At 38.9% G+C, this 27577-nt stretch overlaps 1 protein-coding gene across 14 annotated transcripts in view; it reads right to left on the bottom strand.

Annotated features, from left to right (window-relative positions):
- LOC128738154 (rab11 family-interacting protein 4B) overlaps positions 1-27577 on the bottom strand; it is a 222558-nt gene that overhangs the window by 73994 nt on the left and 120987 nt on the right. The gene's annotated exons all lie outside the window — the stretch shown is intronic.

Below are 27577 nucleotides of genomic sequence, written 5' to 3'. Positions count from 1 at the left end.
TTTAATAACGTGTTCTAGTACAATTTTTGCATAATGATACACCACCAATTCCGTTGAATAACGATATGCTAGTATTTTATCTACAAAATTTTAGAGACGATATTAATAACTTGGTTTTTCTTTACCAGAAACATCCGTCTCCTTGTAGTAAAGAAAAAACACCATGCGTCTTCATTACATTTTAATTTTAATTTCTTAAAAAAGAATTAAAATATAATGCGACATTAGTGCAAATCTCTAAGTGCGCTGTTAGAGCCTAACCTCTAAAGCCAAAAGTTTACTTTATTGAGGTCGATGCGTAGACAGTTCGATCAGTTGGTGCAAAAATATTGAAAATCATTCTGGAAACTGCTGACCTATCAGCACTCGAAATCTAACCACTTTTCGAGGCGCGAGAATTTTCAGATTTTTTGGAATGATTTTCGTATGGCATAGTCCTATGTTGAAAATTGATAGTTTTTCATAATACCTAGCTAGTTTTTTTTTTACTTTTTCTCATTTGCATTTTTTCAACTATGAAGACTCGTGTGAAATACTTTTTTCGTAATATTTTTTAATGAATGGTTGAAAAAAATTTCTAAGAATTTCACACGATTTGTGATTCTACAATTCGGATCAACTTTTATTTGATCCTGATCATAATGCTTCTAGTTACTGGAAGGTTCAAGAGGGAAGGAAATCATTCAAAAAAATCTGAAAGTGCGATCGTCACGAAAAATTAGTCGGTTATCTCTCAACCGATTCGAAAGATATTTAATTTTTTTGTTTTGGAAGATGTGGAAGTGTCTGATGCGAAGAATGATTAATAGAATGAAATGAAGAATTTTCTACATATAAACCATAAATATTTTAGATTGTGCAATGGCAAGCGAGACTCGAACCTCAGAAGAATCTCTCAGCTGCCGGCCGGTGTTTTCACTTTTAAACTATTGCCGCACCTTTCTATTAGGTAGTCTAATACCTAGTTTTATTTCATTCTTCCAAATCTATCATTCCACATACGCACCACACACCCCTCTGCGACGATATTGTGTTTGAATCACTGATCTATTTATTACCGCAGAGACAAAAAAACCGTCAACTACACGGTCAGTGCGATAGAATCAGGCAGTCCGTTGCCGACTGTCGCTCCGGCAAGTCAAGTGATTTACTGCCCCCGAGTTTTTTATCTTTTAACGTAGAACTACGCTTCTTTTATATTGGGGTGCACCTTAGAAGTATGAGAAATGTACATGTAACGAAAAGTGGTTACGTTTTGCACGCTTATAATGCAACCGTTATATCCGTCAGAGACTGTCGACTTTGAGGAAGATCCCATGCCCGTTGGATGAGTCGTTTCTAGAACAGCGGGTGTTAGAGGTGACAAGAGAGTGGCAACCCAAGACCGAGAAGCGTGGAAACAACTCCTAAATTCGACCCAGATTCAATAAGCGGATTGTCGCCGATTGTATGTAAGTAAGAAGCAGCCAGAGTTTCTATGCAACGACACAAAACGACACTGCCGCAAGCACTTTTGGGCCAGGCGACTACGAAAATTTCAGTTTTTCGCAGCAATAGCAGCCATTTGTGGTGAATTTCAAAACATCGAGATCAACGAGTTCGCTCTCATATGAAGAATATTCAGCTGCGAAAACCGAGGAAAAAACTTAACGTAAAACTCACATGTAGCAGATGCCGACCATGATACCACATCGTCAATGTACACATCAGTAGTAATTGAGTGGCATTTACGTTTTGGATTTACAAAATTACAAACAACTTAGGATTCCTGCGCAAATCAGTTTAACAGAGATGAAAAACATCTACCGTGCCGTATCGAAATCCGTACACCTAAGAACTAGACAATTTTAAATGCTCAATATAAAATTATGATATTGTAATAAGCAATTCGTCATATTTTCTTTTGACAGTATAATGCTTATTTTAACATTATTTGGAATAACAGGAAGCTAAATTAATCCTAGTTATAAAAAATCTAGATCAAAATGTGCAGCTCTTGATTCAAAATCCGTACACTTTTTTATGCCTGATTCAAAATCCGTACACCTGTGACTCGAAATCCGTACACCATGTTAAAAATCAATTAAATTCCGCATAATTTTGAATCTAAATCCGTGTAAGCTTGATCGAAATGAGTTTAAAGTTTATAGCTAAGTTATTTTTGTTTATTTGACTAATTGCTTTATAAAATATGCTTTCCTCGATAATTAACGCATTGTATTTTAGTCTTGCTCATCTAAGAGTCGATTACACGCACAGTAGGAACACTACAAGGAATCAATCTTTTTGTTTTTAAGCCAAATTATGGGTAATTGTTCATTTTCGGTCGGAAAGTTAAAATATCAGGTTTGGTACTGATTATATATCACTATCCATGGGACCACCCAGTTGTAACAAAACCTCGTTTGTGTTAAATATTCTTACATTCTTTTCCTTATGCCTCAGGAAATATTAAGCTTAGAAACAAACTTTTTTAACATTTTAGAGTAAATTAACTTGACTTATAAACAATATATAACATTTTTTCTTGATTTTTGTTGCAAATTATACGGAAAGTTGAAAAATTGCAGAAGAGACTCCGGTATTTCGAGGGTACCAATTCAATATACTAGCTCTTATCGTAGTGACCGGAACTTAAACTATCTCGATGCTTTATTAAAGGATTATCCACCATTTAATATCGTAATTGCCATCTTCCAGTTTATCGACATATATTAAGGTTTAGTTATTTCCATTTTGTTTGGATAAACATAGGATAGAGTTGGATCGCTAAGGATACTGCACAGGTGTACGGATTTAGATTCAACTAGTAAAACTGAATCAAAATCCGTACAGTACTAATTATGATGAATAAATATTATTTCAATGCCGTAATGAATGAAATTAAGCTGTAGAACGATAAACACCTATAGTTCAAATTGATTTTCGGGATTTTAAATAGGAAAATCGCTTCAAGTACGCTTTACACTTCATTTAATTGGAAGTTATTTTCTTAGCAAATTGCTAACAACACAGCCAATTTAGAAGGAAATCTGATAGGCATTAACGTTTTAATTTTTATTAGTTGTTTTTCGTGGCCTACTACCTATATTTTGACATTGACGTAATACTGATAAACCACGGGTCTAGGCCTATTACTAATATTTTGCATTTAGACTGTTTAATACATATAATCCAGCAGATTGTATTAGGTGTACGGATTTCGAAGCTGTACGGATTTCGATACCGCATGGTACTAGAATTTCATTCATATCCATTTTTAAATATCATTAACAGGGCCTGCGCGTCCCGACAGGTCACGAAGTATTTCGCTTACATCAACCTAAACGTATTTGATGTTCTGAATGTAAAATGTGTTCGTAAAATGTGCAACTACCCCTTAAGTTTGGCAATATGCATCGATATTCGCATATTTTGGTTGGTTGGTTAACGGCCGGCTAATGTGTAGGGTATTGTCGTTATCGTCGGGCCACTGTTATGGCCGGGACATCACGATTTTACAGTTTGAGTAACTCATAATATCTATGATACAACCATTATAAAACTTCTTACTGTAATAGCTAACTTTTTACAATAATGTGAGTTTCAATCGTGTATTCAAAACACCCGTACTGAATTCAGTGACTAAATCTTACAAAAAAAGTTTTCCGAGCCCAATGAACTTTTCTTCAGGAAATGATTCATGAAATGCAATTATCGAGATAAATTTTAAAAATGTATGAAGTGTGTTGTGCTGCACACGAAGACTATAGAAAAATCCCCTCCAGTAAGGTGTTTGGGAAGGCTAAAGTGAAATACTAGAAAAGCGCTATTTGTAAAAGTCGGGCCACTTGAGTAGTCATGGTTGGGCCATCATAATTTTAAGCGCAGAAGCGCAATAATCGCTAGAAAATGCCAGTCACGTAAAATGTGATGAATTAAAGCAAAATTAATGCGATAAAAACCTAGATTTTTGTTGTTTTTTTTTTTCATTGTAGCTGTACACTTCGGAAAAGGCGATTGTAGCAATATTGATTTTACAATATCACCAAAATTTCGTAAAAATGCAATTAAAAATAGGGTATTTGTACCTATATGAGCCGTTGTTCACGGAATTCATTCTTTTCATGTCTCTATGTATAATTTCAATACGTATGTCTTAGATTTTCTGCGGTGGCCCAACCTGTACAACATGGCCCGACTATGACAACATTTTTTGTCTTCACGTAAATGCCTATAACTTTTTTATTTTTCATGCAATCAGTTCAAAACTTTCCGGAAACATATCTTATTCTTAGACATTTGCAATGATGTATTTAGATTTCCAAAATTCTTTTTGAAACGAAAGTTATGGGCGAATTCCAAAACGTGGCCCAACCACGACGACACTCCCCTAACGTCGGTGTCACGCGCTCTTGTAGCTATAAAATAACCCTTAAGCACGGAGGGGTTTACTTATAATATTTTTGATTTTTGGATGAACCTAATTTTTTTTATCTCTCGAGATAACAAAACCAATTTATTCTACACATTGCAATAAATATTTGCTAAACTTAGCACCTACACAATTGTGCAGGTTCGGCCTTATCTTATACCATTCCGCTATGGGCAAAAATGAGCCGAAAAAACGGACGTAATTAAGATATGGCCCGCAGGCTGATAAAATGTAGGCGATCTTATGTAAAATTTTCCGGAGAATCGCATGGTGCCCACCGCTTTCCTGTTTGTCATCGGGAAGTGCCCCATTTTGCATATTTTCCCCTATTTTTAACATTGTTTACCCTTTTTGGACTATACCAAGCCAGGCTTTGAGAAAACAAAACAGAAAAAAATAATTTTTTTGTGTAAAGAAGTCCGCAGAATTAAGTAGGGTTGACCCTGTTTCGAGCGAGATCATTGCTTCGAGGCTCATAGAGTTCAGCTTCTGAAGCAGCGGAACGGTCGTTACGTAGCTATGGAAATACACGCAACTTTTTGCAAGTTAAGTTTTTACTAACCTTATTACAACAGATATACCGGAATGTCCAGATTGGCTCAAAAAAATCCAAATGTTGATCCAAGAATTTGTCTTAGAAAATCCCGTAGTTGAATACACCATTTGCCACACTTCTTTATTATTTTACAATTTATATATGACCAGTTTTAGGTTCCGGTAGTACTCTAAACGGAAATTCCGTAGTGTGGAGCATGAACGAGTGCTCTACAGTATAATGTATTCATTCTTACTGACCCAAAATGAGATGGCAGCAGCAGATTTCGGTTCATTTCATCTTTTACTTATGACGTGAAAAAATAATCCCACTACGATCTGGAATATCTCCGGGAAAATGGATCCAAAATTTGCTAATATATTTTTTCATTGAAGGTCAATCTAAGGTGGTTCTTTGAGAATAAGTTATATAAAAATCGATCAAAAAATAATAAAGATAGAGCCAAAAGTGTAACGGCAAGTACACTAATTTTTGAAGTCCCGGCGGGATCGTAAAGGTTAAAAAAGTGGGTAGTATACAATAAGGTCGAACCTGCACAATTGTGCATACCTGCAGGTATGAGAAACAATGTGCATAAGTAAGTTGTAAAAGTTATTTCCCGTAAATTTTTAATTACATCAATTAGAAATACTTATCACCAATAATTTTTTATTCAAGCAATTTCGAAATACGGATCCAACAAGAAAATACGACAGATAAAACTTTTTGCTGTTTTCACAAGATTTTAAAGACAGACAATAATAGACAATAATTAATCCAAGCACAAAAGAAAACTGCTTTTCAGTTATTTTCAATTTTTTTTACGAGATACGATGTTTACACAACAGATTGGTGCCATATATGTAAAAGTACGACGTTTAGAGAGGAAAGGAAATTTTTTTAAAAGTAGTCATGTCTCACCTACACAATTGTGTGGGCTCGGACTTAAAGTGGTCCGTAGCCTAGGAAAACGAGCAATGTTCGCGGAGATTGGGTAATTAATCCCAGTTGAATAAAAAGTCGAATGCCGCCAGGGAAGGAGGCAATCATGCAAATACTGAGTGTAACAACGAGGAATAGCATTGACAACCTTGGTCATCTGTTTCCATTTCAGTGGCGGCTTTTGACGACCAAGTGAGCGGTTGTACTCCAGATTAGGAGAGGCTCACGACAGCGTTTGATCCAGAACGGGTGGCTGAATAAGGAAAGGTGTTGTGCGCCAGACAAATAGACAAAACTAAAAATCTTCCAGATGTTTGACAAAGTGACAGATTTTTGTTCCTCCAGCTTGCAAAAAGATCATTACTTCTAATTTCAGACAAAATTACACACTTGTGGTGAGCGAACTAGATTTTTGCCAGATAAAAGTGTTTACCAGATTTTCTGGAAAATCTACAAGCTAAAAAGACAGTGTGACACCAGTAAGGCAACCTTCCAAAACAAAGTTACTACGAATAATAATTAGGAAAATTCGACTCGAAACATTCGGCGTAGACCAAACCGACGAAATAAAGACATTAAATGAATGCTTGGTACCAGGACTACGGATCGCTGAATTTCGTGGTTGACGACAGAGCGTTGCTGGAACAGCTAGAACACCGAAAATTCGGTATCGTGGTACTACAGGCAATCTGTTGCAAAGGCGAGAAAGTGTTGAGGGTCAGTGGCGACCAGCCCTAACATTAACAGAATGGTGGAGCGACCAACGAGCTGGAAACGGGCTTTTTAGTGAAGAATGCAGGATCGCATAATGGACTGGAAGACGATCAACGAGAGGATGTGTATGTTGAGGATGACAGACTTTTTCTTCAACTACAGCATCGTAAACGAGCACTGTTCGCACGAAAGTAGACCCGACAATGAGAAGGAAGCGTTCTATGCGTAGCTGGAAGTGACGTCCGACAGTCGTTAAAATTATTGGGGATATAAACACCAAGGTCACCAGCGATGTATAGACCGGTGATCGGATTCCATAGCCTGCACACCGATACGAATCATAACAGTCAACGAACTTTGCAGCTTTCCGAGGCCTGGTGATCGGAAACACTTCCTTTCCCCGCAAAGATATTCAGATACACATCTGGAGGTCACCTGACCAACGAACTTTGAGCCAAATCGACCATATTCTCATCGAATGCTGATTTCCCTCGAACATCACTAATATACGCTCCCCATAGGGTGCGGATATTGACTCGGAACATTACCTAGTAGCACCACATGTGCGCTCTAATCTATCGACAGTTCATGCCTAGCGACAAACCAAAAGCCTACAAAACCAAATTGTTTAGAGCTACGCGCGCCTGTTGGATGAAGGCATTTCTACCTTCCTCTGTGCAAAAATATATTCGCGCTGGATAAATGTGCGAATGAATGATAGAATCAGGAATGCGTCATAACAAAACCTTGATATAAGACCACAGAGTATAGACGGCTTAGTGGTGTAATTGGTTAAACAACACGCTCAACTAGAGATTGGGAGCTGTGAGTTCGACTCTTACCTTCGCTAAGTCTACATTTTTGGCCTAATATCAAGAATGTTCAGTTTGCCTGAATCTACATTTCTCGCATTAAGCATTTATTCTTCTCCAATACAAATTACAAAATTACAAATAGGATTACAAATCAATGTGTCAAAAACCAAATACATATATAAAAAAAAAATATGATGGTAAAATATGATAGGAATATACTCCAGAGAAAACAACATCTGCCTCCCACGGATAGTAACTATTGACAGCGATGAACTGGAAGTAATTGATAAGTTCATATATTTGGGATTTCCAGTCACCGCTAACAACAATACGAGTAAGGAGATTCAAAGACGCATTCAAGCTGGAAGTTGGGCTTACTTTTCGCTCCGCAAGACGCTTCGATCAAGGAGCATACGGCGCGCCCCAAGGTTGACGATGTTCAAAACGCTAGTCAGACCGGTAGTCCTTTATGGACTCGAGCCTATAACTTTGCTTACGTACACTTACCGTATTTGAGCTAAAGATGTTGACTATTTTTGGCGGAGTACAAACAGAAAGCGCGGGTGCGCAGGCGTATGAGTCTAGTAGTTGCAGGCACGACTAGGTCCCCGTACAGAGTAAACGCGACAGCGACGCGACACGACTTCGCTCATATTCGTTTAAATACGCAGCCCTGCTTCCGTCGAAAAAGTGCTGCGTAATTTAACGAATGTGAGCGAAGTCGTGTCGAGTTGCTGTCGCGTTTACTCTGGCGGTACCCTTGGAGAGATTCCTATCGTACACCTGGCGAAAGTCGCGAGGCCACGGTGGGTCTGACACGTCGCAAGGATGCCGGACGACTATGCAGTGAAATATGTTCTCTTCAAGGACTCCACCAGCATCAAGAATAGAATGACCCAACGTGCTAGCTAGATGGCTCGATCGGGTTGAAGCTCACTTGCGAATGCGCTCAACAAATTGGCGACGATTACCTGCTAGAGAAGCAGGATCTTTCATTTGATATCGAAATCATGGTACAGAAGTTACATCAAATAAATTAGCACAGGTGTAAAATTTCCAGCGAAGAAACAAGTACACAAGTTTTGAACAAAATAAGCGCACTTTCGATAGTACTTTTTTGCTGGAATTATCGATAATTACCATAATTTTTACAATTTCTTTTCTCTATTTCTTTTCAGACATGAAATCATAAAATTATTTGTTTTCAAAATAACGAACGCAATATCATAATGAATAGATAGACGACTTTGTACTCAAATTGAAAAACGCCGATTCAAAAAAATTAACAAGCATATTTCGTCATTTATGATCGGATGACTGCGATATGTAACACTGATCCATTCTCTGCCAGTTAAGACGTTCGTTAGATGAGTGAAAGGAGAGAGATGAAAATCATCCAAAGCATATGAAAAACATTGATTTCAGCTGAAAAGATCTCAGTCTCTGTACGGTTTTTTTTAATGTGTACTTACTTCAATTGGAATAGATAATGTGATGGTGCTGGTACTTTTGATTGTGTGTGACTTTGCAATTTTTTTTCGTAAATTTGTTACTAATTACACTCATTTACTAATAAAACATCTGTAATTATTTTTAATCGAAAATCGTAATAATCGTTTCCTGATTACTGCCGACTGCCCTGAGAAAGGGAATCGATCATGAGTGAATATTATATGGCGTCATTAAATCATTGGAAAGATGAAATAAACCAGAACTAGACCCAAACGACGAGAGAAATGTTTTCAACCGGATAATGAACCATTTCACATGATCATACTGCACAGTTTGAATTGGCACCCCATCCGTCTAGATGTATAGACTACGATCGACATACAAGGCATAAATACGTCAATTTAATCTCTATTTTATTAATAATAAATACATCATTTTCTTTGGATGCATGCATGTACTTTAATTGCTTGCATTAGTTGATTGCTGTGTACTTCACTGGACAGGACTGGATTGGTTATAATTTTGATTAAGGGGTGAAATTTAACATTGTGGTCCCCAAGACTCTGTAGGTAGCATTGCCGGTCGGATGCCCCTGGCAGGAGTAAATAAGTAAATAATAATAACAATGATAAAACGTCTCAATTAAAGGATGTCGATATTCTTTCAACCATAATTATAGATAATCAAGATGTAGAATGCCTAATTATGACTGTTTGACATTTTTCATTTTATTCTTGTGCCACTCCTAAAGAGCTGACCGACGTTCTTTTCCTACTAGACCAGAAGCCTAATGAACCACATAATGTTAATTGACCTTTCATTTGAACTACAGTTGCAGTCGATTTTATTACACAGCGAATCATCGTTGTCGGCAGCAGTACAACCGGTTTGATTGTATTGTATGCTATAAACATACGAACCCTATTTATTCAAACATGGTAAAATACAATAAATCGTGATCTCACTCTCCCAAAAGTAAAAAAAAACTCTCCATTTCACTCACGCGATCACAATTAGAAACAAGAAAATCAATTCGTTTCCGTGGTATAGGCTCTCACGAGCTCTGTCTCTTACATTCACAATCATATTAATATTTATTTTAAAATAAAACCTGAATCACACTAAAATACATACGAAAAAAACGGGCCTGCCCGTGCCAATGGGTGCACACCAACTCGAATGCTCTCACTCACCAGACAATCCCACTGTAAAGCCGCCATATAATTTTCGTCATTCCATCGAGTGAGTGACAACCCGACGATCTACGACTCGGTTCCGCATGACAGAGGAGATCAATTTTGTTTACGAATAGTGTATCTCGTGAAAAGTACAAAAGTACCAAGCAGAGCTCGAAAATCAACCGCCTCCATTCGACTTACGTCGAAAAATTCAGAGTTCTCTATCAAGTAGTTACTATACTTTGCAACACCGGAGGGATGGCCAGCAGAATGGATAAAAGGGCAAATTAAAATTACTCTACGATCACTCAGCCAAGCAACCAACAATCCGTATGCGCCGGTACCGACGTACCCGCCGATATCCATTTGTCGCTTGAATGACGCTCTGGAATCAGAAAAAAGGAACGGAAGTAGCCAATAAATCGCTCGCGTATCGTGCATCAACTTCCCGCACCGGGTTTCAGCGTGCTTGCCGAAGTGCATCGTCGCGCGGAGAAATCCTCTGTGTCAACCAGCTCAATTTTATGCCCTGTCTATCTATCTATCTATCTATAGGTGGGTACCCGCTGCACTGTTGTATGTGCGTGCGCATAAAAAGTTTATTCATACTCTGGTGGACCAGATGATCTCGTTTGTTGATCATCTTTTTGTCCGCCTCGCCTGAATCACATGCTTATGATTCCTATGCACTGAAAAACTGGCTGGCATAATGAATATTTACTGGATATTACTCGGCAAACGATTGTAAATTAATACCAGAAATTGTCTAATGCGGATTGATTGTTGAATTAGATTGCCCAGAAAGTTTAGATTACACTAAAAGTCTTTTACTTCTACCAACAAAGCAAAAAATAGAGCTTGGAAAAACTATCTGATCATTGCCACGAGGGAGATTTGGCCAAGGATCAATGAGCGCGGAATGAGTTGACCATGATCCTGAGGAGAAAAAATTGCCAGAAGGAGGACAGCCCAAGAAATAGTGTATGTTCTGTTGGACTCTTATTACGGTTAGTATGACCAATTTTGGTCATAAAAACCACCATAAGAGTGTAGTAAAACCCACATTCTTACTTGGGAGAGATCGTGAAAAGCTAGAACAACTATACCGGGCTGATGAGATGCCCATGTTCTATGAGAAGGTGAACCAACCTCGTAAAGAATAAACACCGAAACCTGATATGTGTAGAAACGAGGAGGAAAACCGCTAGCAACCGCACTTCACAGGATAATTTCAAGGACTTGGATAGAAGAGAAACTACCGGAGGAGTCGATGGAAGGTATGGTTTGTCCCGTTTGCAAAATGGACGACCAGCTACCCGGACAAATCAAAAAGATTTGCACAAAGTCTCTGGGATTCCTCGCACTGGAATCGTGTGAAAGAACTCTGCAGAGGATTCGCACCGAATACCTTACTTATAGAACCAGGATTCACATATGAGAATCCAAGAGTTGAATCCCCGGGATACCTATTACTCGGAAAGGGAATCGCCTGTACTATGAAATAAAAATCTTCTGGATTTTAAATGCAAGAATCCTAGTGTGTTATTAAGGATAAGTTGCTGTAATTATCGTGGCATTACTCTTCTAGATTTGTAACGATGTAACAGTCTATCCAAAATAACAAGAGAATTCGTAGGGCAGTATCAGGCGAGCTACTACTTATCAAATTTTAAATCTACGCCAAATCCACCAGAAATGTCGGGAGTGCAACGTGGCCACGCATAATATATTTGCACCGATTTAAGAGCAGCATACGATACAGTTGAATGCGAACAGCTATGGTAGATAATGTATGAGTACAGGTTTCTGGATGAATTGACGCGGTTGATCAAAGCTACCCTTTAGCGAGTGATATATATGTTAGGCGCATGTTTCGGGGGTACTCTCGAGTTCTTTAGAATTGCGCAGAGAATTGCGGCAAAGGGATGGACTGTCCTGTATGTTTTCATTCATTCATGTTTTCAATATCACTATTGAAGATGTGATCCGACGATCGGGCATCGACACGAGTGGAACGATCTATAGCAAGAGTAGCCAATGCCTTCTGAGCCTTCGCAAACGACTTCGTCATTATTACTAGAAACCTTAGGATGACGGAGATAATCTATGTCAGACTAAAAAAGGGGACTGGGAGGATTGGGTTACAAATCAATGTAACCAGCTCTATGCTGGTAGAAGTAAGTAAGTCATGTCCTCTTAATGAAAAAGTCTACGTAGCATAAAGGACGGGACCTAATTGGTTCCTACCAGCGGTCGAAAAAATTGGCAGCCCTGCATGAACTCGAATATAAAACGCATTCAGCGCATACACTTTTACCCCTGGTAATATTCTTTTATCTGCCAGCCTATAGACATGACCAGCGCCATAGCGTGCGGTTGGTCAGACTGGCCCCCGCCAAGGGCGCTAGCTCGTGGAAGCGCCAAAAAGGGCCTGCGTTTCAGTAAAGCATTAGCAGTAACATATATGCATTAAAAACTGGACTGAGCGAGTTTTCATGCCGCGTTACCAGTTGATTTGCATGCAACAGCCATGGCGGAAAGCCAAACAATTACGCTCGATGCTTTGTTCGTACTGCCAGCTCCATCCCGTAGTGAAAAAGTTGGACATGGTGGAGCACTTGGTATCCGCTAAAGAAATCCAATCTGGCAATTACAACATCCTCCCCCGCGAAAAAGGTAAACAAGGTGGTCTCATCGTTCCGCGCCTTGGGCCGCACAGTGGGACCATTCAGTGACGTTTTCAAGCCTAGGTGTCTTAGGAGAAGTTTTATAAAAAAGTATTCTACATCTAATGACATTTTCATATAAAGATACTAAGTATCTGCATCATATGGTTTGCGAGATATAATTGACTTTCTGTCGTGACCCCCTTAAAATCAGTTTTTTAAACTTTTTGTACACAAAACCTCATCCAGGTTCGACATGTTCTACAAACTTTTGGATACTATCAAAAAACATAACTTCCTAGAAGGTGTAAATATCATATGTTGCTTTATTTGCTTTCAAAATTGATTTGAAGCATAAACTTTACCGTTTTTAGAAGTATTTTTTTCCGTAAATAGGCACCTACTGGCAGCTAAAGTTAGCAATGTGTACCGCCATAGAGTATAATATAAGTGTGTCAAAAATCTCGGCCGGGTCTGGTCTGGTGTAAAGCATACAAACTTTTACAAAAGTACCAGAACGAAAATAATTCTGCAACAGATAGCGAAACAAGCGTGGACGAGGTCCAATGAAATTATTATGAACATATACGAATAATAAAACCCTGATAACTTACTAAAACCAGCATATATGTATGTAATTCATAATTAAAATAACCAAAATGCCCGATTAGACCCGGCCGAGATTTTAGGCACACTTATACTATATTCTATGGTGGTTCAAGCGATGCTAACTTTAGCTGCCAGTAGGTGCCTATTTACGGAAAAAAATACTTGTTAAAACGGTAAAATTTATGCTTCAAATCAATTTTTAAAGCAAAAAAGCAACATATGATATTTACACCTTCTAGGAAGTTACGTATTTTGATAGTATCCAAAAGTTTGTAAAACATGTCGAACCTGTTAGATGAGGTCTTGTGTTCAAAAAGTTTAAAAAACTGATGTGTTTGGCAAAAGTTCTACAACTTTGCCAAACACATGATCATGCTATCTAGTTCCTATAAAAAAATAATTTTTCCAAGTTTGTTATCCCCTTAATATCTAATTATATGAAAATGTCATTGGATGCAGAATACTTTTTTATGAAACTTCTCCTAAGACACCTAAGCTCGAAAACGTCATGAAAAGCGAGAAAAGACTTTTGACAGCCTTTTTCCAGAATGGTCCCACTGTGGGCCGGGAGGTCGAAGCAACCGACCAAATGGTGAAGTACTGAGCCAAAATGGACATTTTTTGCTGAAGCGTCAGTGTCTGAGTAGCATACAATCGTCCAGTGAACGGTTGAAGGTACTGGTGAAGGTCGCGTTCATAATGGGCGACGAAAGCTACTTGACGCTGGGCGGCAACGATTGGCAGGGGATCGAGTAGTTTAAGTCCCCCACCAAGAACATAAGCGATGACGTCAAGAAAATCTTTCCTAAGAAGATTCTTTTGTGGCTGACGATCAGCGAGAAGAGTCACTGTTGTTTTGTTCGGGATTTACGGTTGTACTATCCGTACTCTACCCTAGCCATACACATCATCATGTAAACAAATATTATGCAACAGGTCAAAACAAAACAGACAACTTCGACCGTATTGAGACACACGGCGGGCACCGAACGCAAGCACCAGCGCCATGCATACACTTCACAAGTGCACGCATTGTGCTGAGCTGACTCTCCGACGCGTCGGTGGCCGATGTGACTCGGTGTTCAGTAAGGATTCAAATTACAATTCCAATTACAGAACCAAATGTATCGAACAAAGAATCTTTCTGTCCCAGTAGTCTATCTCTTTTTAGCTTTAAGAATGCTTTTAGAATAGGGAAAATATCGATATGCATTACCGATATTTTTCACCAAAATTCAACTATAAAAGCAAACCCTTCGACTTATAAAGCAAGCCATTTCGACTTCAGACTTAGTGTATTCAATGCGACCCCAATCGGGCTATCGCCGACTGAAGAAATAAGTCCTTCGAGCAACCCCGAGATCCGTTGATCTACCACGGGCTATTGCTAACAACGAATAGTGAATAGTGATATACTATACGGTGCACAAGGAGATACGAAGGTACAGTACAAAGTATTTACCGGAAATTGCCCCCTTCATCTCTAAGGATCGCGCATAGAACGTGCATGGTTTTTGGTTGGCCCTGGCCTTAGCCCATCACGCCAATAACTAACTTGGGGTGATGAACCGGCTGAAGATAAACGTTGTACCGATGATCGCCAACTCTCCCAACTACTACAATAAGTTTGTGATCAAAACCGAGAAGGAGCTGATCGCCAAGGCCACGAAAAGGTTGAATAATATGCCGACGTCTATTTTTTGATTGGCCATCGCGAAAGTTCCATTGAAAACAACTCAACGAATCAGCTGAAATGCAGTCATGACGATTAACGAATTAACGAATCCATGGTGTATTGGATAAAGGACGAAAACGAAAAAATGAAAACCTTGAAGGAACACTGATTTAGGGAACAACCCAGATAACACAAGATCGTAATAGAAAGTTCACATTAAATCGTTTTCATGTCAATTTAACATTGGAATTGCATAATGATTAGAGTATGTCAAAACAAAGTGAACAGTTGTTTGTTTGTTTGTTTGTTTTGCAGTCGTGTGTGTGCTCATATACAACTCATGACTGTGAATTATAAAGCAGTATAGATGATTGCAATATTTAGTTATATCTCAATCATATATTCAGGAGTATTAAGTTGCGTATTATAAAAACCGCTGTATAAAATGCAAGATAGAATTAAAAATAATCGTCAAAATTTTCGCACGTATATTGCCTTAAACTTTGGTACATATATGCTCTTATCTAACCTGAAATATAACTTTTTTGTTCAGATATGATGTCGTATTTCCCAGTTGCAATCGAGATATACAAACCAAATAGTTTACTGGGAAGGGGGCACCAAATTGGGTTTTCGCCTAGGGCGCCACAATGTCACGCTATGGGTCTGGACATGACTACTAAACTATTGACAGTGTTTGTCTTTCTCAGTTTTCTACCCTTCAAAACAATTCATACATGAATTGCAGTGCTGAATGATTACTCGGCTAACCCGTCAGTGAATTTTCTTGCTCTAGGCTATTATATCTCTTTAGATTGGATCTATTAGATCTCAAAGCTAAGTTTTTTAAACTGCCTTCATTTTAAAATCAACCAAAACCTGACAACACGAACATGAACGTGATTCGCCCAAATCGTTGATTTCAGGCTGGCAATGCTGTGCTCGTTTTATGTTACTAGAAACAGCAAAGAAAGAGCAGTATTGCATGAATTGAATATGAGATTTCTAAGCTTTGGTAGTTTCTCCACAAAAGCTGAAGTCCGCCTTTTTTATTCCGTCCCTCTGTGTAGCGCCACTTAGAAAGAAAATCTTGAATTACTACCGCCTGCATCCCAAGGCCCTACTTTACTGAACAACTTTGCCAAAGACAACATACCTCTAAACACGATCAGAATCACGAGTTATTCCACGTTGGTTTCAATTAAGTCAATTCCCGATATGCTGCGTAGACTTCAATAAAGACGTTCGACCGCCTTAATGGAATCACACGAGACCGTGCTTATTGGAATTGTTTCTATTCGGAACTGCCTTATTCGAGGGATTACTGTAATTCTGGTGGAATAAACTTGCGTTACTTTCATAAAAAGTTGTTAAAAAATGCTATTCCGACAGAGTTAATTTGATGCAGTAACAAATAGCTTAACGCAACATAAACAAAACAATCCCAATGTTTATTTTGTTGATTTTTCTGTACAGAGTTTAGTCCACATGCACGTGTCGGGGTGGTATTACGCACAGTTGTTACAAATTAGTTGTGACAACCGATATATGACTAATTTTAGTCATAAACGGGTTACTGCAACTAAAAGTGCCAAATATGTGCTGCTTGGGTAGCTAGCGATAACCAAAATTGCTACTTAAATTCCAAAATTGTTTTATTTAACGATCTGATGTTAGAATATATTCCCCAAGATTCCCTCACAGTTAGCCGTGAGGTACAAGATTGATCTAACAGGCCATGTTCATATTTCGACTGGGAGAGGCAGTTAAAGTCAATAGGATCGAAGCAATACCTACGCGACGATCTCCAGTACACTAGCAAAAGACGGCGAAGTCTGTCGAACAAAAAAGCAGAAAACCAAATTCCATTGGAATTTTGTTGTTAAAATACATGGTTCTTAATTTTGAAATCATAGCAGCAAAAAATATATTTTATTTTTCACATATGTCAAATCGCGCCACCCTAGCGGAACGTAACCGAATGCAACTAGTTGCAGGAAAATTCGTGCGCTCGACGTTCTGCCTCGTGTGATATCGCTAGGTTATACTAGCTTTGCTCCTAAGTGATTTATCGACTGTGGTATGCTGCCTGCCAGTTCAGTTGCTGGCAAACATTTAGGTAGAGGTTAAAAATATATGCATCAAGATATAGCATCAGTTTTCGAAACCGAAGGCAATACATATAGCAGCAACAGTATTAACTGCTTTGATGTAGATTATCCGATTAAAGTTAAAATATTGGAGTATAACGTAAACTGAAATGTTTGTTTACGATAGAAATATTTCCAATTCGTTAGATTAAAACTACTGATTTACCTTGATGGGATTTGTTGTTGATTGAGCAAAGCGGTTAAATCATTATGCATGGCAAATAGTAAGCGTAATTAGCTGTGCATAACGAGGGCGGTGTTGCCAACTAGAAGCTCAATGGGGATTACTAATTGTACCTAAAAGAACAGCTTCATATGAAATGATATAGCCATTGAAAAACGACAATGCTAATAGTAAATGTAAACAGCTGTCATACTAACAAGGAGAATAAAGATTTTCAAGTGAAGAGTTTCGCAAATAACAAAACCTGTTCCACACTCGTACTGCTCAATCTGCACGCCGAAAGTACGAAACTCACCGTCGCAACTCCTGTCATGAAGTTGTGTTTACATGCTCATCAAAAAATATTTCCGTAATCAATATGGAAGGTCAAACTAAACGTTTCGTTTGCACCAACCAGATGTTTATCTAGTTTGTATATTTAGCGTTAAAAAATATGTAAACTTTGCATAAACAAGATTGAATGTTATGAAAAACTTAAGTGATAATTACCTACTAGAAGAAAGAAATGCAAATTACATATTTTGTTCAAGAACAAAGAACAAATTCAAAACCTACAAAACTTTCGCAGCGATGATCTCATGCGATTTGCATACCGTGGTTTGAAGTCAATGGTAATTCAAATTATAAACACAGAACGTACAGTAGGTAGTAGGTAATTGTCGGAGACAGCAACGACGTTCAGCAGCAGAGCAACAACGATGCTTTCGGATCGCTTTAATGGTGGCTTTAACAGCGACAAATTATCGTTAGTGATGAAACTGAAACATATTGGCACTGATCACGACCTCCTGCCGGGCGAAACGAATCTCAATCAATCCTCTCACTGACTGCACCAACTGACTGTGACTGTAGCACATTTGTGCGCTTATACAACACACTGTTGCTGGAGGTGATATCCATATCCATAAACATTCTATATTTGGCATCAGATTTTGCCATCCATATGGCAGTCAGTCAGTCGTCGGTTGCTGGGTAATGCATATGCGAATTTTTGAATGACTGCAGCAGCAGCAGATAGGTCATTCATTTCTCTTCCATTTCGAAAATACTATTAGAATTTTACATTTTAATCATACATATTCTGTTCGGAATTGCTTTTCTAAACAAAGATCAAACAGTTTTAAGCGGAGCGGTCATCCTGAATAATATTTTTGCTGTCGCAGAGTGTAGTTTTATTTTTCACGACGAATTTGGCTTACTCTTATCGAATATTAGACTGCTTTTTTTAAAACTACTCAATCTAAAATGTTAATTAAATTCAGCTTCCCATCTAGCCATTTCAATCCCTACAAGGAAGCTAGGTGGTATCACTTAAATAAAGTAGTTATCGGGGCATAACTCTCCTAGATTAAAGCGTTCAAAATTATCTCCTGTATCCCATTTCATAAACTGAGACCGTTGTAGGAAACCTTTGTTGGCGAATATCAGTGCGGTTTTCCAGTGTTCCCCATACAGCAGATCTTTGATAAATTTCACAACTTCCAGTCAACTTACAGATTCACCATCCGTTCATAAACTTCAAGGCGACATACGATTCAGTTAAGCGAAATGAGTTATGGCGGATCAAGCTTGAGCATGGTTTTCCAACAGAATTGATTGCGCTGATACATGCCATCCTTGATAGTGCGACCAATACCAAAGGGCGGGCTTGCAGAGAAGCAGTACCATCATCATGAAATCTCACGTGTCTGCCGGAACACCTTCTTAAACAAGGAGTGATTGTCTGGTAGAGTATGTGGCGATCCTTCGGATGTTGAAACAATGATGGTGGTAGGTAGAAATACTTTTGAGGGATCCATGAAGTCGCCTGCCTTAGATGGACTACCAACATTGAAGACATGTAACAACGACGTGAGCCGGGAAGTAAAAGGTCGGATAGTTGCTGTAAATAGGATCTTTCACAGATAGCGCAGCCAGCTTAAGCCTCGCAGCCTACAAGTTCCCGCTAAACTCGCACTCTATAAAAAGGTATACAGCCTATGAAGGAAAGAAACCGACGAGCTCTGGATAGAAGCGTAAAACCGAACGACTTCGCCAAACGGCGCGAAAACTGATCAATACAATTACTACAAAAATTACTTTAGACTGGACTCAATATAGGAAAGCCCCAACCAAATATAGCAAAGAACTCTGACGATCAGTATGAAAATCTTGGGCTACAACTGTGAAAGCCTTGAAGATACTCCAATTGTGGCAAGACTTAATAAGGCTCTTACTAAGGACCATTCGAACGGAAGAAAGAAGACGATCTTCTCTTGGTAAGGCTGTTCTCAACTCGGGCATAAGTTGTGACACAAAATGAAAAGAGGTGACAACCAAAGTTGCTGGTATGCTAGGCAGTGCAGCGAAATCCTTTCAACCTTATAAACTGGTAGGTGTAGATCAGAGTTTCCCAGCTCAGATTCAAAACGGAGAATCAGCACAATCAAGTTTTTGTAGGCAAGTTTGAATCTAAATCACATTTGTCTGCGTGGAGATTGATAAAAGTTGTATTATATCCTCGTTTTAATTGGCTATCAGTCTATTGATAGTAGAACAGATTACAAAATCTGTTCTACTGTCAATAGACTGATAGCCAATTAAAACGAGAATATTAAATTCTACCGTCTGTTTTGTCGACTCATGATAGTTGTATTATATCACAAGCAGAAAAGCGTGATAAACCGCTTCCAAAAGCTTTCTGACCAATACAAAATGAGATATGGCGCAGGCTTCATTTGGCTCATCTTATGCAGAGCAATCTGCTCTCCCTCCGGACGATGCCTGAATACTGTTTTCTCTTACGACCACTCATCTTGCACAGAAGGAGCACATCGACAAGCAGAGCTAATATTTTCTTCGCACACTGGAGACACGCGACCATTCGCTCCGTGTCACAAAGAGAATATGCGATAGGCAATTATATGGACTGGAACGATTTGCTCCGTGACCTTGAGAGCATGCATTCGGTACCGCTCCGACAGAAAAAGAACGATGAAACTAAACTGATGCTCACTCGCCGGCAGAGCAAAGCAGCAAAGCACTGCAAAAGCAAAACAAAACTCATCGCGTCGGAGAAGGTAACACCCGACTGAGAAAGAGCAAATCGACTCGTCTTCTGTGCTTTGCCAGTAAAACCCCGAGAATTGAGATATTTTGCAGAGCACGACAGAAGCCTAGATATGGGTCATTCTACGTGCGAAGTGTCCGAGACCCGTGTAATCGACTTTCACGGATTTGAACCAAATTTTGTCAGATTAATAAACAATCTGGTCCAGGTCAGAAAGTAAAAATCCAAAGTTTGGTTCCGGTTGGACCTCTCCTCGATTAATGGGAGCACCTCTATTTTTATGTAAAACGAAAGGCAAAATAAGTTTTTCTTGAAGAAGTGATTCTCTATGCAATGTAAAAATACTTTGCCATATTGGAAAAACATTTATACAATATATAACAAAGTTTTTCCTAACAGTGCTGCCAGCCTTTCAGTCTGTAGGTGCTCCCATTAATCAAGGGGAGGTCCAACCTGCACCAAAATTTGGATTTTCATTTTCTGACCTAAAATAAACAATCTGGCAAAATTTGGTTCAAATCCGTGAAGGTCTATCACACGTTTAGAATTTTCTTAGTCACTTGAGTTTGAATGACCCATTATCTAAATACCAGTTTGCGAAAAAAAGCAAAGCGGTGCTACATTGCATTTTCGAAACTTGACCATTTGATTTTAATCGTCAGAGTTCACAGCTAGCTGTTAGAGTACAGAACAATAGCGCAGCTAATGCTATAATCCTATTTACTTTAATTAATGCTGTGCGAGATTTCGTCAAATTTCGTGTTTACCGAAATTTAACGAAATCGTACGAAATTTACCCTAGAACTTATGGTAGATCACCATTAAACTACAGTTTACGCTCAGTTTGGTTAGATTCTGGTAAACACTAAATTTCGCGAGATCTAAGGGTGTGCGCTTAACTGTAATAGTCTCTCTCAGCTGACATTCAAACATAGGGTGTTTGCAGAGTGCATATGTATTGGAGATCTGTTGGGCAGGCAAAAGTGACAGCGCCATATAAAACACACGGGCTGGGAAGAGCAAAATTTTTTATTTGATTTATTTTCTTTATTTAAAACAGAAATTACAAATTGCTTCATACATATGGCAAGGTAATATATCTGTTTACTAAATAAAAAAATTATTTTCAACAGATAAGCTAAGACGCGGTAGCAATGATCAAAAATGTAACTATGACCTATGTTAGCGGGATAAAACTAAACAAATATCAATAGCCAGCAGTTGCTTTCGGCTAAGAAAGCAATTTATTATACTAAAACCAATTTTATATTCCGTTACTTTCAACTTGGCCTATGCCGTATACTGCTTCAAAAAACAGTATATTTGGGACACCGATTTAACGCGAATTCACCGAAACCCTAGTTACCAAAAGTCAGCATATATTTCAGGGAACATTTGTCGGTTATTTTGACTATTAGTTGCCTTAAAATGATGAATAACTTTAGAAAAAATGATAATTTTATGCAGCACGTTTTTGCTGCATCGAATAGGAAAAAATGCACTGTGTGCCCAACAGATGTCTTGCATGTGTGTGTAGCAAAAGCCCTATACGACCACTGGCTTGTTAGACCAGCACGGTACATCGAGGCCATCTGAGGGGCACCATTTTGCGCACCAAGCTGGTAAATCTACAATCACAACACTACAGACGCTTGTGTCAAAAATTGAAAAGTCTTTTTTATCGAAAGAAAGGCGCATTAGGTGCATTTCTCAATATCGAAGGAGCCTTTGGAGTTGTTTGCTATTTATCAGTGACCAATTTTCATTTTATTTTTATTTTATTTGTAAAAATATCTTCGGACTCTAGGTGGTCTTCATGATATGAACACCTACGATATAAAATACATACAATAGTGCAATTACAAATTTATCATCTACGAGAGCGCAATTTAAAAAATAAATGTCACACATTGAGATGATGATGGTAAGCATGTTATTCTGGCACCAATCTACAAATTTGTTGCACAATTTAATTACCTTAAAGATTTTTATATCGTCGGCATAAAAAGACCGACAGCCTGGGGGCAAGAGAGCTGATAGTTTGTTTATAAAAAGAGACAAGATGAGGGGTCCAAGGTTGCTCTCCTGTAGTACGCCAGAGATGGTTCCGATCATCACATTCAACCTACGGTGTGTTAAGTACGAGTGCAGCCACTTGCAGAGGGCCGAAACACAAATGACCGAATCACGAATGGCCGAAATCCAAACGGCCGAATTCCAACAACAGTCACAGAAAGCCGATTCACGAAAGGCCGAATCGCGAAAGGCCGAATTACGAAAGGCCGAGTTTTCCCAGAATGCCCAAATTTACAAAATTTTTATTGCTCATTTTGTTAGACCTTACACATTTTGAATAAATTTTTTCATCTATTTTTCTCCGCGAATTTGAAACATCCTCTCGAAAAACCTTTAAAATTTTCCCCTGCATTGCCTTTTGTTCCACTCGCAGCTTTGTGATGATCAGCGTCAATGATAGGTGAAGGAAAAAAGCTTTTCGTAAAATTCTGTACCTTAGTTTCAGAAAAACAAGACATACTCTACGTCTTTTTTTTATTTTGGTAGATATAGTATAGACGATTGATAGTTGTTTCTTCTCCTAAGCGCAACTGATTCACGTTTATTATAGGGTGCGAGGCCTATTGATCGTGTTAGTAGCAAATATTTCCTAGATGATTCAGGACGAGACGGCCGCAGGACGCGAGTGTACGCCGGTGACCCGCCGTCGGAAGCGCCGGCCACTGCGGGCAGCCTCCCTCCGCAGAAACCACTTCTATTTAGGTGCATGCATTTTCCTAGGTTTACTGACTAGTAGGGATTATCCCTTAGTTAAGTCCGAACGAGCGGCAGCGAGTAAGGACAGCATATACCCAACATTTGTGCAAGTTGAAGGCCGTGATTATTTTCGGTCGAATATGACGTTCGGCCATTCGTATTTCAGTGAACGGTGCAGAAACTCCTAGCTTCTCCAGCCAAGCACGAAGAATGCCGTGATCCACCTGATCACACGCTTTTTTCAGGTCCGTGTACATTGCATCAATTTGCACCGCTTCATTCATTCAAATGCAATGAAGAAAAGACAATTTTATAATACTATTGTCGAATGGAACCTTCTCCACGGCATGGAGCTGCGACGGCTGTCAACAAGGGTAACTGAAACCAAGGGTTGCCCATAAGGAGGAGTTCCCTCACTTCTGCTTTGGTCATTGGTAGCTGACTATCTTCTGAGAGACTTAAAGGCAGATGGCTTCGAAGTTATGGATTTCGCAAATGGTTTCGAAGTCTCAGTTAAATATTTTGGATTAATCCTAGACGCTAAACTATCTTGGAACTCACACAAAGCCAAGGGAATTGTATCGGCGACGAATGCGTCGAATACAAAATACGTAAGAAAAAGAATATTAATTTCTAATGATAAGTGCGAAGTAACGGTAACCAATGGAGGGTTCCGTAGCCGCAAGGTTACCGAGTCTGCTTTGACAAGCGAGTGGTCATGGGTTCGAATCTTAGTAGAATCAAGCCATTCGATGTCAAGTGACTTCAGCATGGGTTCATTTTCAGGCCCCCCTCGTTTACCCTTCCTTCATGCTGAATTCTATGTTTTCACACTAAAGCCTCTTGACAGTGCAAAAGTCCCTCCTACAGTTAAGTGTACTGGTCAGAGGAACGAATGAGTCCTCGCCAGGGACGGTTATAATATGGGATAGTACTGGCAGTGAGGAATAGGTGGGTAAGGTAGATCAAGCTTTGAAGGAAGGGCAAACCCCAATACACACAAGCACGCATAAAATTTAATAAGCACATCGCTCATTCAATGTACCGATTTTTTTGCTATAATGCAGTGCAGGTTATACAGCAAACACCCGGGCGATATCACAACTATACTGGTCGCAGTGATGAGTCCACCCAGGAAAAAAACGGTAACCAAATCTAGATAGTAGACGAGTTTGTGTGTTTTGGGGTCTTCCAGGGTTGCCACATGCACAGATTATTATGTGTTTAACAGAATTGTACAGAATTTATGCATAGAATGCAGATTTTTGCCAACTACACCGATTAAACAGATTTTTGAACTTGTACATGAGAGTGAAAGATACGGAAATAGTCAGCAAAATGACTCTCCGTCTCTTTCACTCTCATTGTATTGCATTGGACAGATTTTTGCACAGATATTTTTCCTCGCTGTACAGATGGCCAGATTTTTCCAACAAAAAACAGAATTCTATGTGTCATCCCTGAGCACCATAACTACAAAAGATACAGCAAACCTTTATTCAGCAAAATTGTAGATAATAACTAGTTTAACAAATGTTCCATATACAACTTTATCAAATTTTGCTCGGCTGAAACGGTACTGTCAAATGAATCAAAATTGAATCAAAGTGATTGAACCATCCCTGATTAAAACTAATTGCAAAAACTGTGAATAAGAAAAACCAAGTTTCTGAGGTGGTGACCAGACTACGATGCAAGAAAGTAGTTTCACAGTCGAATCAATGCAACTCGAGAATGTTACTTAGAATGGAAAACTATTCAAGTAATTTAAACATTAGTTTATTTGTTTGTTACTTTTCCCAGTTAGAGTCATGGGCTTATGGGCTGATTTGTTTTAATTAACATTAAGAACAAATGAAACGTTTGATTGAGAAACCCCACAAGCGCCATTTGACACGAGTTAATTTTAATGACTTGTTGAAAGTTATAAATGTTCGAAGATTTCTAGAGCGAGCGGGGCGCAAACGATTGAAGTGGGAATTTTTATAATCGACGGAGAGGACGATAGAAAAAAACAATGAAACAAAGGTGTTTTTATAGTATCCCAATAGAGTGGGACAAGACGTGAAGGGGAAAGAGCGCCAAATTACATAAGGAATGGTCATTAAAGTAACGCTTATTAAGTATGTGTATAGTTCCTCTTTACCCAAGGCAAGCTGGGGGATCCGCTGATCAAACCAAGCTATAATGAGAGCCAATTATAACTCGATTTGAACTTAACTTATCCTCCCAGGCACTGTGGATCGCAGATATAGGATCAGTGACATATGGCTTCAAACCTACTTCGAATGCTATTTTAATAAATCAAAAATTGCACTCTCAAAGAGCTACTGACACACAACCGGATAGTTGTACGACTCTAATTCATAAAAATTAAAACCTTGACGCAAATGATATTTTTAGAAATGAGTCCTGTACGTTCGCGATATTGAAACATTTCAAGTTTAGATCCCTTAGCGCATGCAGCAGCTGAGCAAAATCATCAGTGTCAGTCGCATGTGTATAAACCAAGCAACGGCAACCGCAGCGGCCGGGTGTTTTCATTTCACGGTACACTACATTTCTTGGAACACTGCCAAAATTTTCCCAGAGGGGCAATAAAAATTAGATTTAACTCGTATTTGCGAAATTTACACACAAACACAAAACTGATAGGTACTGCGATAGGTACAGCCAGCGGTTGAGCTACAGTCGTTCGAAACTAACTTTTGACAGCAAAGCAAAAGCCGACACAGAACAATAAAAAATTATCTATATTTATGAACAACAAACTTCATTTGGTAAACGCCAGCCGACCTAAAAGTGGCGCGATGAATATGATAAATGAAATCAGTTTCATAAAAAAGAAATTATAGAAAGGAGGAGACTGCGCACGTTACAACAATGACATCCTCTAACACTGAGCAAACATTAATCTCCGTTAAACTGACACTAATAGACTTAATTGAAAAAGCTAAAGAAATTCATACTCCTCTAATTGGCGTTTTATCTCTGCTGTAAACAATACAAACCTTGAAAAGTATAAGTAGCAGACGAGCAAAAAAAAAAAGAAAAGTGTACCATTTTCAACAATTGATGGTCAAGTCGTGGACTAATAATTTCCGCATAACAAATTAAGCATATGGATCACCTATTACGGAAATTTAATTAAAACAGCTATTCACACGGTATGGTGGTGTGGCACAATAAAACTTCAAGAATAATAAATCAGTAGGGGCGCTCCAATCAAGGCGACCATCTATACTGCTATGCTGGGAAGAAGTCAGATGGCGTAAAAACAATGAATTTCAACATTCATATCTTCCGGCATTCGTTATCTACAATCAATGCTTAGGCTTAGGCTTAGGTTGGCTTAGGAATGGCAACTTTTTCTAGGTCAGATGACTATATTTCAAAGGCCAATGTTATAAAACATTAACGGAGGACAAGTTCATTTGCATCGGGCTCAAATGTAATCATCATTTCAACCAACACATTGCACCCACCACAAAACCTGGCCAGAGTTGATCGTGGAATGCTTCCAACTGTTTGTGGTTAAACGGTTTCCTGCAAGGTTAAATACCGTCGACATCCCACGATTCGGAATCAAATTATCAGCGGCGCTACTGGGCACCAGTAAATGAAACTTCAGCTGATAATCGTAGGAGTTGCATATTTCTCGAATACCGCAGTCCAGTTTGGCGAAGGAATGAAAAGGGTGGATTAAATTACACTAAAGCTTATTCTATATTCAAGGTTATTAGTGTAATTCATTTAGTCATAAAATTCCGACGAGTAATAGTGCATCATAAAAGATTGAGAGATTGAAATCAACCTCAAAAATGCCGACACGATGTGTGCCCATGTGCCAAAGTGAATTTGATATCAACCTGTTATTAAGGCTTAAGAGAAAGGAAAAGAAAGTAGTGCAGTTTCGAGATCAAGCAGGAGAAACATAAATATCTAATTGAATGTCGCACTAACCATAATGTAACACACCAGCAACGTTTGGGGTGTGTGACTTTTCGACTGAAATTTTATCACAAGCCAAGTAACGATTCAGAGAAAAGAAGTTGTGCAGCTGTCGCGTGATAAGCGCATACTTTTCGTTTTCTACAGCAGACCTTCACTTCAGTCTAGTTTTCAAACCGTGCGTTGTTCCTTTGAGCAGGCGGGTTGTAAATTAATGAATACGAATTAAGCACACATTCCTCTATGACGACGACGACGCTCTGCCACACTACATGAGGAGCCAAGTTCAAGTAGCTCGTTTGTTTGTTTCGAAACATATGTGAATAATGTGCTGCTGCGCGGTTGAAGAGTTTCAATTACTTACTTATGCCAGCTCACTCACTAGCTCCCATTTTCTGGTGGGAGTGATTCAATCCTCCGTTTTCTTAGTACTGTCCACAGAAAAAAAACGCACCAACATCCGTGTGCTCG

This window comes from Sabethes cyaneus, chromosome 2 (genome assembly GCF_943734655.1).
Source record: "Sabethes cyaneus chromosome 2, idSabCyanKW18_F2, whole genome shotgun sequence".
Classification (NCBI taxonomy): domain Eukaryota; kingdom Metazoa; phylum Arthropoda; class Insecta; order Diptera; family Culicidae; genus Sabethes; species Sabethes cyaneus.
This window is presented reverse-complemented; position numbering and strand designations above follow the sequence as displayed.